Below are 15,750 nucleotides of genomic sequence, written 5' to 3'. Positions count from 1 at the left end.
TATTGAAAATGAATTTTAACACAATGCAGATCTGTTTTATCTTACATTATCTGACATAAACCAATACAGAAAATATTTTCATTCTTATTGATAGTATTATGTAAATTGACTACAAAAGTAATAGCAAGGTTTAAGAAAAAATAACACTAATAAAAATTAGCTGGTTTTCAGTTTTATCACATTGTTGAATTTGCCATTACTGAAGTGTAGGCTGATATTCTTAACTTGGACAGGTATAATTTTGAAATTATGTTTTTTGCTTAAAAATTATTCTCAAGTAAATGAACTAATTCTGCTAATGTTGAGTTAAACATTAAATGAAAACAATCTTTTGGTCCTCTGTCCAGTTTGGAAATTTACATTTGTTTGGAAAAACACTGGTATATGTCTCTTTTCTACTGTAACCTTGAAGAAAGCTGAAGACAGACAATTTATTTTAGAATTAAATATAGTGTCTGAATAAGATGAACTGTAAGTGTAAAATATCTACTTATTTAGGGCATTTATTATAAGAAAAACTATGTGAAATTTCTCAGTAAGTTTGAGTAGTTATATTAATATAATATTTTGATATATTGTGTTAAATATATTATTAAATAAATTCTACTGACTTAAAATTTTAATGTGACTTCTATAAGTTTGAAAGTACATAATATCTCACATTATATTTTCATTAAGAAGCACTGATTTGGAAAGTCTAATCTGCCTTTTCCAAATATTCTGTCTCAAAGGAGACTTACATCCACTTTTTTTAATTGTGACTTTGGTAGTCTAAAATGTCTAAAGAAGTACTATTCAAATATTCTCAACTCATGTGGAATCTTACTTAATATACTTACCTAGTGCTTTATCTAAACTATTGTGTAACAGTATATTAATTTTAATTGCATCTTTATGTTCAGACCCTCTCCATGTAATCACTTTCCATTTTGCAAAATGCTTCATACATATAAACAGATTGGTTTCAGACTGTAGAGGAACTCTGCTTTTCTGTTTTATCAGCATATGGTGAGCAATAAAAAGTGCTCTAATTAAATATGTAATTTATCGCTTTATAGTTCCTCATTCTCCATTTTTGGACTAATACCACAAAATTCAAAAATGTTATGTATTGAAAATATTGTCCTATCCTTTTACTGAATCTCAAAATACCTCTAGTAAGCATCCAGTTCCTAAACTGAAAATATAAATAAATTATAAAATGGTAAGTAGGGACAATTAAAGGGCCTCACATAATGTTACAGGGCATTAGTGCCTAGTACTGAATGCATTCTGCTATTGATCTTAATTTTCCTAAAAAAGCAGTTCTTGAGAAAGGGGGGCATTGATTGCTGTGTCATTGCTGTTTCTCTGAGAAGAAAACATCTGCAATGACTGGTGAGGAGCATTTCTGTAAACAAAGCGTGCACTGCACAAATGACCACATGGCTTCCTTTGGTTGGCCTGGGTTCAACTATAATGGACTAAATTTTCCTTTCCATAAAACTGTTGCCAGGGACTTAAGGACACATTCAGTTGCTATAAATGATTCCAATAACATGAGGAGTGGAAAAATAAATATTCCAAATACAAAATTAGCAGTCCAAGTTGTGTGGCTAATGTCTAAAAGTCAAGATGCCAAGCAGCTAATTTCAGCAAGATCATTGTGTATGCAGTAACCTTGATCATTAGCTATAGTTTTAGAGTCAAAATTATGTTGGTCTATCATGTGTCTTCATGAAAGAACTTGAAGGCTGAAATCTTGCTAGATGCTGCTGATGAATTTCATTTTTTAGTCAGGAAAATATTTATCTCCTAATTGAATTTATATTGAATTTTCAGCAAATGATAGTTCTGAATTATTAAGATTCTGGAAAGTTCCAAAAAAGTAAAAAGTAAACATAATAAACAACTTACTGTAATTATATTTTCATACAATAGTCTTCTTCTGATTGACTACTGAAAATTCCATGGTCACTTGGATTGATTTAATAGCTAGTGGTTATTGTTAGCCCATCTGTAGCCTATAATGTAAAACTTATTTTTACAAGTTACTTATCTACTCCTAGTCCTACTCCCTTAACTCAAGCCTCGCTTTCAAACAAGTACAATACACATAACTGACGGAATACAAAGGCAATTCATTTGGTAGCTTTCTTAGAGCTTGGGAATTTTCTACAAAGCTTGGTTAGCATTTGCCAGAGTAGGCTCTAGTTTAAGCTATAAACTAAACTAAACAGAGTGTAGGATATTAATCAATAAATCATTCAATGTTACAGGCACTGTCAAATTTTACTAACAAATTTTGGGAAATAAGTTGAACCAAATAAATTTAAATTGGGCCCTAGCTGGTATGGCTCAGTGGATTGAGCGCCAGCCTGTGAACCAAAGGGTCCCTGGTTCAATTCCCAGTCAGGACACATTCCTGAGGCCTGGGTTGCACGTCAAGTCCCCATTGGGGGGCGCATGAGAGGCAACCACACATTGATGTTTTTCACCTTCTTTTTCTCCCTCCCTTCCCCTCTCTAAAGATTAATAAATAAAATCTTTAAAAATTCAAATTGGATCTATTTAAAATAGATACAATAAAATTATGAAGTCATAGGTTTTGTATAAATCAATCCTCCTAGTGTAGAGAACAGACAGTAATTATGTAGTGAGAATGGATAAAGCTAAGTTTAAAATAGGTATGGTGATTTTAGAATTTTAATAATAATCTGGAGACAGACTCGATGAGGAGGAGAAAATCAGCTTCTAATACTGTTAAGGTTAGTGATTTTTGCCAACCACTTTAAACTTAGCCTAAGAAGTACCAATAATATTCAAGAGTGAGGGACACAGTTACTAAAAATAAAATGACATTAAGATATCAGGCAATCTTTTAGATAAAAATAAAAGTTATCCATCTGTTGCTTTCGTGGATTCTGTTAACAGTAATGTCTCAATCAATGATGCAAATATAGGGTACACATGAAGTTCCAATTCACATAAGGAATGAGAATCTTGACTTTTTGCCATCAGCTTGTTGTACAAATTTGGATTAGGTATTTTCCTCTTTCATTTCTTCTATTAAAATCTTGAAGTACTGTTGCATAAAACTGCAAGTCCTTGATATCAACACATTTCAAAGCAGTGTTTACTATGATAATCAATATAGAAGAGAAAGGAAAAGACTTTGTAAGATTAACCATTAAGGTACCAGGGCTTCTGCCTGTAATGCATAGCAAAATCAGTGCTGTCTTAATGTAACTGATTATAGCTCCCAATATATTCAGGAAAGCAACTGCTCTCTTCTCACACCAGCTTACATCAAAAAGTAACTAACATTTTACCCTAAATAATTGCTCTCAAAAAGAACAAAGACTGAGGACACAGAACAAACATACGTGAATCTCATCACTTCTCTGTTAGATCTTCTGTGTATTCCTCTTATGCAGTATAAGGAGGAGAAGCCATGCCCAACTTTATCATAAATTTCAAATTAGCATGCATCCAAAACCAATTTGTTTGCCTGTAAGTTGTGAAAAAGAGATAAGTTCATTTAACAGACTACTTTGCAATATATTTGGGGGAAAATCCATTTATTCAACAATGTTTAGTTGAGCACCGACTCTCTGTTGGGCACTCTTTTAGCTTCTTGTGATATATCAATGAACAAAATAAAGACTGCTTTCCTCATAACACTTACATATCCGTAGGAAATGGGAAGTCTACAAAATATAATAAATTAATTAACAATATAAAATATCTGAAGGTGAAATTAATAGAGAATAACAAAGAAAATCTATTTAGAGCAGGATAATAAAAATGAGGAAAGTCGGCATGGATGGCCATTCGAAGGTATGCATTACTCATTTAAATGGTGAGATTTGTACAAAGATTTCAAGAAGGCAAGAGTGTGAGGAAGGTGAGTTTGGAGATAGGAAAGTTTAAGGCAAAGGGAACGACTAGAGTTGTGCTAACTAATATGGGAGCCATTAATCTCATGTGACAATTGAGCATCTGAAATGTATTAGTGGAGCTGAATATCTACATTTTTAATTTTATTTATTATAATTAATTAAAATTCATTATAAAAATAGATAACCTTTGTTATTCACAAAACTTGAATTGTATTTGAAACAATATGATTGTGTAAATCTACTTTTCAACTATATATTTAAAAAATACACATAGATCAAGTATTATCAACCAAATTAGCTTGTAAATTGAGATGTGCAGTAAGGGTAAAGTACATAGCAGATTTAAGGACTGAGTATAAAAATATTATACAATATCTTATTGATAACTTTACATAGATCACAGTTTGAGATGATTATATATTTTGGATGTATTAGTTTAGCTAAACACAGGATGTGACAAAAGTAGGTTTATAGTTGTGAGTATACAAAACATAAGAGTTTCTTCTTGTATTATTACTTATTAACTATTGTATTATTTTCCACTGCAAACTTACTTTTGACCCACCCTGTTATATTAATATTAATTTCACATATTTTATATGGATCTTGTGTAGAGAATTAAATATAAGAAGATGAAAATATTCTTTAGAGTAAAATGAGTTGTTCATATGTAAACAGTGAATACTGGCAGCTTCTGTACATATGGGTGGACTCACCGTATAGGTATGAATAGCTGGAGAAATTTACCAGAGATAGGAGAAAGAGCCAGCCTCAGGGAAGAATTAAGATTTGTGGGATGAATCGGAATGCTACCAGCACCGGAGCAGGGACAGATGGTTCAGTCAACCAATTTCATACCCTAATCTTTCCTCACTCAGAGTTTTGTAAGAACTGAATAGAACTGGGAGGTTGGTAGCCCATGTAAAACATATACACACTCATAGCAATTGGATTCTAGGATTCCACTGGAGCAGGATTTAAAAGTGAACCAAAACTGAGATTGCTGCCAAAATTTTACCAATCTGAATACTAAAGGGAAAGATATGAGTTGGGATGTTGGGTATTAGGGTATCAAAGATAAACTCAATATGATTAAAATAATGACCTATCTCTAGCTCAGCTGGACTCTAATTTAAAACTGTATGACATTTTCACCCTTATTACCCTACATTAAAAAGGCTTTGGCATCATTGGAAACAAACATTTACAGTGAAAAGATATGTTTTATGCTTCACAGTTTATTCTTTAGTCAATGCCTGGAATACAGGTTAAAAATTTAAAAAAAAATGAAAAAATAGATGTGTAAAAAACATGAAAAAGAAAGCAAGTTAAATCGAAGCAAATGAAATCAGGTATTTTAAGTAACAGGCAAGTTCTTAAAAACAAGTTTTACAGAGTTTAAATAATTTTTAGGAATAACTTTCTTCTCTGATTCTTATATATAAAAAGTTAAAGGTTGATCTCAACATTTTTTTTTTACTTTAAAAAAGCATATCTAGCTCACCAAAGTACTGTAAGTATTAAGGGTTCAGTCTGAAATAACAGAAGGTTAGAAAAATCACTGACAATAACAAAGAAGCAGAAATCAAATCCATGACCTCCAAGTATATCTAATTGTTCAGAAAATTGTATTTAGAAACTTTTTTACAACAAAAGATAATTGAAAGATAATTGCAATATTTATTTATATATCTCTCAAAGAATTTTAAGAGAAGTTAATCCATAAGCTTGCCTGCCTGCCTGCCTTCCTTCCTTCCTTTTCTTCCTTTTTTCTAAATCCCTCTTAATTCCCTGTAGCTGCTTCAGAAAAATTTACTAGAGAAAGCTGTTAAACACTCCAATTTACATCATCCAGGTTTTCTATGACTTCATCTTATACTTCAGTTTACCACTTATTTCTTTTATAATTTCAACATAATGATTCTGGTTTTAATATGTTTATTATTTGGCCCATTTCCCAAATTCCCCCAAAGAAGGATACCATGGGATTTGTCCAACAAAAAAGAATCCTTGCTCCCATCCTTCATTATTAAAAAAAAAAAAAAAATCAGGGAAAAGAATCCTGTCCCCATTACAAGGACAGTCCCCAACTTACAATATTTCAATTTAGAGTTTTTAAACTTTACAATGGTGCAAGGGTGATGTTCTGTCAGCAGAAACTGTGCTTCAAATTTTTAATTTTGATGGTTGAACACTTGAAACTGTGCTGCACAGGGGCAGAGAACCCCAGCTCCCAGTCAGCCATGCTTTCATAATGGTAAACAACTGCTTCTCTGCAGTGTTTTTTCATTGTGTTGGAAGGTAAGCTAGGCTGCACTGTGATGCTCTGTAGGTTAGCTATATTAAATGCATCTCTGACTTAATGATATTTTCATTTTACATTGGGTTTATAGGAATATAACCCCATGAATTAAGAAGCATCTGCATTACCTCCATGAAGATTTCTGTACAGTAATCTGTGGAAAGATGACTTCATTTGTTTACCCTTTTATTCTCCTTTTAGTTTTCATCCTCCTTCTGCTACTGACTCTTTTTGATGAAAACTACTTCAAAAGTCCTGTGCATATTAACAACTTTGACTCATGCAAGCTCAGTCTCAGAATTTCATGTTCTCCTCATAACTCACAACTCTTAGCTGTTCCAACTCTACAACTGCCAGGTCAACAGACTTGCTCTGAAGGTCATTGTTTCACTGTCTACACTTCCATATTATCCTCTACCTGTGCGGCCTTTTGGTAGTCACCCATGGTGAGAATAAAATGTCTGCCCGCACAGTGCCCATACAATAAATCTATACACTGGTCATACTTGACTATTGAAATTTCAGCAAATAAGCATAGTGAATAACTCCATACACAATATGTCTCAGAGTACATTTTTATATACAGAGAAGTTGATTGGACAATAAAAATAATACTCATCCAGGTTTTTATATGTGTCATACCCTGTTCAATGATTTTATATGCATCAATTAACTCTTCAATATTTATAATAATCCTATAAAGCTCAACTTATTATTGTCATTTTATACATGAAATAACTGAGACACAGATACCAAAGTTCATATAATATTTATGTGGAAGAGCCAGGAGGGAAATCGGGAAGCCTAGCTACTGCGTAATCTAGTCTGTAAGTCACTCAGTCCTCAGTGTGTGTTTTGAATTTCAGTATTTTTTTGCTCATGATAATGTTTACTTTAACAGGAAAAAAAAATTCCAAGTGCTTCTTATGAAGAATGAACAGCTAAAATGCTGTATAAAAGATTAATTGAGAATCATAAAAATAAGTCAGAGAAAACTGGTATAGATAGTATTTCTAAAATATGTATAATAATTATATATATTTATAAGGAGAAGTAGTAATAATTATATTTAATCATTGTAATATATACTTATAGTATATAATTAATATAGTATATATAGTATATGGTATTATAGTATATAGTTAAATAATTCTTATTATTTTATTTTCACCCCCCACATTCAAATATTTTCTATATTTTTCAGTACAAGGATTTGCTTGCTTGCTGTATTCAGGTATTAAATTAAAGCATTAATTTTTACATTCTTTACATAAATTTCAAGGAAGTTTCATCTAATCTTGTTTGCCCTCTCCTCTCCTCCCACAATCATTTCCTATTTCTTTCCACCTATTTCATTTAGTTAGGCACTGCAAATGTAAATTGACTTTCTAGCTAAAGAAAATTAGGTTGGAGCTCTCTTTCTATCCAGGGGTTCAACAAACAGTAATTCCTTTCCCTTTATCATGCACAGTTGCTCTGAAATAAGAGTTGTTCTGAAATTACTTTTCCAAGGCTGTAAGTACTGGTGGTTTAAAACATGGACTTTGGGGTTAGAGAAATTTATTGTAAAACACAGCTAATCTGCTTTTTAGTAAAAACAAACCTCATTTACTATTTGTAACTTTTAAAAAATTAAAATATATTAAAGATTAATTATATATAAATTATATATACACACATATATCAACACACATCAATATTATATACATATAAAGCATATATTATGCTTAAATGTAGATGACAAAAGTGAACATGCACACATTTATATGTCTTAAAAAGCAGAAGTTTGCCAATACATTTGAAGAATGTATTCCCCTTTCTTATTGTTTCTACTTCAGGTTAATTGCCAAATTTTATATTAATGATTTTATTGCTTTATTTAAAAAGTATAAAGTTTACCATGTTCATATTAATCGTTAAGTATTGTGGGGTTTTTGTCACTTTCATTTTTCTATAAATATAACATTATAAATCTATTCTATAATTAACCTTTTCCCCTCAATTTCATGGCTTTAAATTTCATCCTTGTAGACACATTCACCTATATTTCATTTATTTATTACACCTTCAGTAGAATTCCTTTGTATGACTATCGCAAATGATCGATCTCACTGTTCATGAAAACTTGAGATTTACATGAACAGCTTGAGTTGTTCCCAGTGTTTTGCTATGTTGAATAATTCTGCAATAATCTTTCTCATTGAATGACTACCATGATGTGGTTATCCATTCTCTTGCTGATATACACTGCTATTTTTTTCAGCTTTAGGTATTCTAATACATGGTGCTGTGCACATTCATGTAGAAGTTTTCTGGGGTCATGTATATTTTTTCCTTGGGTAAATATCTAGGAGCAGGATGTTTGCTTCATGTGTTAAGTGCATGTTTATAGGAAATCACCAAACTGGTTTTCAAGGAAACCACTAATTTTGCATTCTGGCTACACTGTGGTAGAGTTCCAGTTGCTCTACCTCCTGGCCAACATTGGGTACAAAACTATTTTTATTGTTACATCTCTAGTATGTACACAATAGCATCATACTGTGGATATCAGTAGCATTTCCCAAGTAAGTGATAATGTTGGTCATGTTTTCATGTTTTTACTTACCACTCTCAGATATTCTTTATATAGTTTCTGATCAAATATTTTACATATTGTATGGAATTGTCTTATTGATATTATTTTAATAGTTATATATTCTGAGTACAAGTATTTGTCTTATATTTGTTTTTCAGTTATTTACTCCTATTTGTGGCTTGGGTATTGGTTGAAATTGCATTGAACACTTAAATCTACTTAAGAATAATTAATATAAAATTTGACCAGGAATCCTACATTTCATATATTACACTATCTGGAAGCTACTTTCCCAAAAGACAGGCTGCTGTAACAGCCTGGTGAAGAAAAAGCTGATGTGCCAACTTGGAAGCATTCTGCAAGAATGAGGTGCCATCCTCCAGGATGTTGAGCAGGTACTTAATCAAAGACACCCATGCGGCACTGTGTCTCCAGTGGGAACAATGTGTGGGTACAGAAAACAAAGAGCCAAGTCTGGAATAGCCTTGCCATTACTCTCAGCTGCTCACTGGAAAATTGTGCTTAATTTATCAGGCATGATTATAGGAAATCTTAGAAAGGCTCAAATGCTTGAGGACTTTTATAAGCAAAATCCTTCTACCAGTCCACAGGGGAAATATAAATTTAGGGGGAAAATATTAGTTTTATTTAGATATTGAGATTTTTAGAAAGTTTGCTATGTGATATAACTTATGTTATACTGTGTGATACTTCTGCACATAGTAGGTGCTTACAAATAAATGAATGGATAGGAATGAATGAATAGGATGATTAAACAGTGTGGAAAGTTTTCTTTCTGAGAGCATGTATTTATTTTGTTCATGTGTACCTATGATAATATATCATATTCTTCACACAAATCCTTGTCTTTGTTGTATTTTAATATTTATATCATTTTTCTCATATTTAATATTACTAAGCTAAATTTTTAAAATTCTATGCTAATTGGATATGTTTCAAGAATATGTGCTCATCTTGTTCCTATATAAATTACACATACTTATAAAGGTAATAACATTATATTTAATCTAGCAATTCAGTCTTAAGATCTAGATTTATTTGGAAAAGTTCTGTTAAATATTTATTAACAAGAAAAAAGCCACACAACATTCAATATCCCTATTTTTGAAACTACTTAAGCATTTTTCCTCCTATACCCAGTGTGTCCAGTTCCTGGATGTTATTGTTTTTTAAGCAGTAGTTCCTCAGACACAGTTTTAGTAGTTTTCTCATAGGTTTTCTTATGTATTATTTGAAGTGATTTTATCACAAACAAATGGCTTTATTATCTTACTAAGTTACATCTACAGGAAATATAGACAATTGCATTTCAACTATAATTCTAGCATTTCTAACTCTACAGCTAGAGCTACTGGTTGACTTTTTAACCAAGGGAATTTTTTTAATCTTGGGTATTTCATTTCATTACTTACATTAATATATGCCTTTTAAAATGGATATATCTATTGGACACTCCTGATTAATTGAGGATTTTTCATTTCAATCAACAATTAAAGGCTCTGGCTAGTGTGGTTCAGTGGATTGAGCACTAGCCTGCGAGCCAAAGGGTCACTGGTTTGATTCCCAGTCAGGGCACATGCCTGGGTTGCAGGCCAGGTCCCCAGTGGGGGGCATGCAAGAGGCAACTACACATTGATATTTCTCTCCCTCTCTTTCTCCCTCCTTTCCTCTCTGCCTAAGAATAAATGAATAAAGTCTTTAAAACAATAACCATTAATGCCCTTAAAAATTATATAAACATTGAAACAAAGCCTCCAGGTATATTTGTATAACTGAGAAGAAAACCATGAATTCCCTATTTGAAAAATCAGCAAATGAACTATGCAAATCATTAAAAAGCTCATATTACAAGTAAATTTAGTATACTTGTATATAACAAACATTAAATATTATGTATGTTAAATTTATCATAACAGGAATAAAAGGAGAGACATATTAATCCTATAAATTAATATATTGTCTACTATCAGAATGCATTATTTTAAGAGAGCATCTATAAGACAGAGGACAGAATTTTTTTTTTTAATTTCAATCAGCAATGCCTATAGGAAATAGTCTGAAGTAAAATTTTAGGAGTAAGATTAAAAACTAAAACAAAGCATTATCACTATCACAATAATATAAGGCAGCTTTCTCTCTCCTGTCCTGGGGTAGAGATAAAAAGTAACTTTTATAAACAAAACATAAATGCCAAAAGAATTGGTGATGTGAATAGATACAATGTAATCAAAGAACTTTAGCTGCTGTGGAATAGCAATTTGGTACGAAGTAATTGGCAATGAGATAAATTAGGTACAGGCATTCATTGTTTTACTGCACTTCGCTTTACTGGACTTAGCATGTATGCATTTTTCACATTGAAGGTCTGTGGCAACCCTGCATCACCCACGTCTTTTGGCACCATTTTTCTAACAGCATTTGCCCAATTTTTTGTCTGTGTCACGTTTTGGTAATTCTCATAAATACTTCAAACTTTTTGCTACAGTGTTCTGTGATCAGTGACCTTTGATGTTACTATTGCAATTTTGGGGGGGCTCCACAAACCATGCCCACATAAAATGACGAGTTTATCAGCAAATATTGTGTGCATATGACTGCTCCTCTGCCCATCTGTTCCTCTCTTCCTCTCCTCAGACCTCACTATTACCTGAGACACAATAATACTGACATATGGACAATATTTTTTTCTACAAATAATATTACTGAAACTGAACAAGTAGCACAACAGACTACCTAGATTGGGGGCCTTAATCAAAAGCTTTAAATCAAAAGCCAAAAATGATTAATTTTAGTCAGGATGATATCAGTATGTGGAAAGTCAGTACATACGATCAGTGAGGCCTCTTGTGCCAAACAGTTAGCCAAGTTGTGAATAGAAAGGACATGCTTCTGAAGGAAATTAAAAGTGCTATGCCAGTGAACACATGAATGATAAGAAAGCAAAACAGGCTTATTGCTGATACAGAGCAGTTTTAATGACCTGGATAGCAGATCAAACCAGCCACATATTCTCTTAAGCCAAAGCCTAATCAAGTGTAAAGCTCCAATTCTCTTCAATTTTACAAAAGCTGAGTGAGGTGAAGAATCTGCAGAAGAGATGTTTGAAGCTAGTGGAGACTGGTTCCTAAGGTTGAAGGAAAGAAACCTTCATAACATAAAAGTGCAAGGTGGAGCAGAAAAGTTCTCCAGCAAAGAAGCTACAGCAATTTATCCAGAAGATCTAGCTAAGATAATTAATGGAGGTGGCTACATTAAACAGCAGATTTTCAGTGTAGACAGAACAGCCTTATGTTGCAAGAGGATGCCATCTAGGACTTTCATAGCTTGAGAGAAGTCAACGCCAGGCTTCAAATCTTCAAAGAACAGGCAATATCTGTTCTTAGGAGCTACTGCAGCTGGTGACATTAAGTTGAAGCCAATCCTCATTTACTATTCTGAAAATCCTGGAGCCCTTAAGAATTATGCTAAATCTACTCTGCCTGTGCTCTATAAATAGAACAAACAGCCTAGATGACAGCATATCTGTTGACAACATAGTTTACTAAATATTTTAAGCCTAGTATTCAGACCTATAGCTCAGGAAAAAGATTTATTTCAAAATATTATGGCTCATTGACAGTGCTTCTGGTTGCCCAAGAGCTCTGATGGAAATGCACAATGCGATTAATGTTGTTTTCATGCCTGCTAACACGACATCTGTTCTGCAACTCATAGATCAAGGGGTAATTTCAACTTTCAATTCTTAATAGTTAAGAAATAATTCTGTAAGGCTACAGCTGACATGGATAGTGATTCTTCTGATGGATTTGGGCATAATAAATTAAAAACCTCCTGGAAATAAATTACCATTCTAGATGTCATTAAGAACATTTATGATTCCCGGGGAGAGGTCCAAATATTGGCATTAACAGGAGTTTGGAAAAAGTTGACTCCGGCCTTCATGGACGACTTTGAGGGGTCTCAAGACTTAGGTGGAAGAAGGAACTGCATAAGTGGTGGAAATAGCAAGAGAACTAGAACTGTAAGTGGAGCTCGAAGAAGTGACTAAACTGCTATAATCTCATGATAAAATTGTAATGGATGAGCAACTGCTTCTTATGGATCTGAGGACCCTTACGCTATGAGGATTGTTGAAATGACAACAAAGGATTTATAGTATTACATAAACTGATTAGATGAAGCAAAGGTAGATGTTGAGTATATAAACTCCAATTTTTAAAGTTCTTTTAAAGCACAATATTAGGAAAATCATAAAAGGAGATTTAAATTGCTCAGCCACACATCGGTGTGACTTAACAAGTATAATCTTCTGACAAGTTTGAGCATTAGTAGAATAAGATGATTCATCGGTAAGTGTACACAGGTAACAGGTTTGATTACGTATGACATATCAAATGCCATCCTAGGCTATTACAATAAATGAGATAGGCATCTTCATTTGTTCTGTGAAGACAAATATTTAATGCACAGATGTCATTTTAAGTTTTGTGGAGGAAAGGAGAACACAAAGGGAAAAAAGAAATTAACATTTGATGAACATATGTATATTCTAAGTTTAAAAGTAAAAGAGCTACAGTAATTTTTATTTTTTTACTGGTGAGAAAAATGAGGCAAATAATTAAATAAACTGTTTAAGATCACACAGATAAATGGTAAGGCCAGTATTGAAACCCAGATAATTTTGGCTTTGATATCCTAGGTTCTAGCACTATACAACTAAATGTTGGGAAAAATTGATTTAGAATAATCACAAAGGTTATACATGCTGTTTCAAGAAAAGTGAACAATAACCTTTGAGTTTCTGGTGCTATCATGGATAGTGATAAGCTCCAGACTGGTACTGACAAAGTCTGTCTGTGACGTGTGTATCTGTGTGTTTCCTTGTGCATGCAGCAGGGGTCGGGGAAGAGACAAATGTGAAAACTTGGAAAAGAAAATGTCACCCGTGTTATATTGGCACATAAAGAATGACTATGAGTTAGTTATTGAAAAATAAAGTATTAAAGATAAAGAGATAAACTATTACTGATAACTTCATATTATGACAGTTATTGTAAATAACCTAATAAAACTAGTTTTTTAACTGTCTACTTAGAAGGAATCATGGTTTGTACCTGTGTTAGGGAGCTCTTTTTTATAGGAGAAAAATGAATGAAAGTCAAATCATTCACAAATGAAAATGTCATAAGGACTTTCAGAAAGATAATAGAAATTATAGAATTTTTTATAGTCATAAAGTGTTGATGAAAAAGAAACAGTTATTAAGTAATAACCCACCCCATCCCTATTGCCTATTTGGTCGCATGTGCAAATTCACTGAATAAGTGAATTTTCAGACAATTTTAACCAGAATGTGCCCAAATCCTAAGAAGATCACCACCTAGCCAAACAGGAAGCTCAGGTGAAAATATCACTGCTTCCTATCTTATTACATAAAATTCCAACTTGAATGTGTGTTGTTCTAAGCATGTACTAGCTGGCAATTATCTCTTTTAGACCATTTTCCATTTAAATTATTTCAATCAGTCATTTAACTTCCACAGTTCTGTATGTTCTATCTTTTGTTTACTGCATAAATTAGAAATACATTTTTCAATGTTCTTTCATTAAATGCACTATAATTTTAATTTAAAATAAAATGAGTAAAACCTTATACCCTGTGTCAAATGTTTAATTGCACACTATATAATTTGGCCAACACATTTCTGTTATATATTTATTTTTTCTTTATCAATATACAATTGATATACAGCATTGTGTAAGTTCAAGGTATATAACATGTTGATTTGCTGCATTTATATATTGCCAAATGAGTACCACCACAGTGTTAGGTAACACCTCCATCACATCATATAACTACCACTTCTTTTTTTGTGGTGAGAACAGTTTAGGCCTACTCTCTTAGCAACTTTCAAGTGTAAACTATAGCATTGCTACCTATACTGACATGCTATCCATTAGTTCCACATAATTTATTCATCTTCAAACTGGAAGGTGGTACATTTTGCCCAACATCTCTCTGTTTCTCAACCTCCAGCCCAAGGTAACCAGCATTCCAGTCTCTGTTTATCCTACTTCATCTTTTTTGAATCCACATGTAACTATTCACATGTGATATTTGTCTTTAGCTGCCTGAGTTATTTTACTCAGTATAATCCTTCAAAGTCCATTTATGTTGTTAAAAATCGCAGGATTCCTTCTTTATTATGAATGAATGATATTCCATTGTACGTATATGTATGTGTATATCCTAGTTGGTAGATGATAGATAGATACATAGTTCAATGATAGCTATTTTGCATCTTCGAAATGGGATTGGTGGATCATACATTGGTTCTTTTTTTTTTAATGTTCATACTGTTTTCCATAGTGTCTATACCAATTTACATTTCCATCAACAGTGCACAGAATCCTGCTTTTTCCAAATTCTCACCAACATTTATTCTTGTCTTTTGAATAATAACCATTGTGACAGGTATGAAGTGATACCTCATTGTTGTCCTGATTTGCATTTCCCTGGTGATGAGTAGTGTTGAATATCTTTCATCTACCAGTTGGTTATGAATATGTCTTCTTAAAAAGATAGTACTTCATACTGGTCAGAATGGCCATCATAAACAAATCAACAAACAGCAAGTTCTGGCGAGGTTGTGGAGAAAAGTGAACCCTAGTATATTGTTTGTGAGAATGCAGACTGGTGAAGCCACAGTGGAAAACAATATGGAATTTCCTCAAAAAACTAAAAATGGGACTGCCTTTTGACCTGGCAATTCCACTGCTGGGATTATACACTAAGAATCTTGAACACTAATTCAAAAGAACCTATGTACCCCAATGTTCATAACAGCACAATTTACAATAGCCAAGTGATGGAAGCAACCTCAGTGCCTATCAGTAGATGAATGGATCAAAAAACCATGGTACATTTACACAATGGAATACTATGCAGCAGAAAGAAAGAAGGAACT

The 15,750-nt window shown here is 32.8% G+C and overlaps 1 pseudogene; it reads left to right on the top strand.

The window, feature by feature from the left end:
• Positions 1-3,801: 3,801 nt before the first annotated feature.
• On the top strand, positions 3,802-13,001 carry LOC118499387 (annotated as a pseudogene).
• The last annotated feature ends 2,749 nt before the right edge of the window (positions 13,002-15,750 follow it).

Source organism: Phyllostomus discolor, chromosome 3, assembly GCF_004126475.2.
Source record: "Phyllostomus discolor isolate MPI-MPIP mPhyDis1 chromosome 3, mPhyDis1.pri.v3, whole genome shotgun sequence".
NCBI lineage: Eukaryota > Metazoa > Chordata > Mammalia > Chiroptera > Phyllostomidae > Phyllostomus > Phyllostomus discolor.
This window is presented reverse-complemented; position numbering and strand designations above follow the sequence as displayed.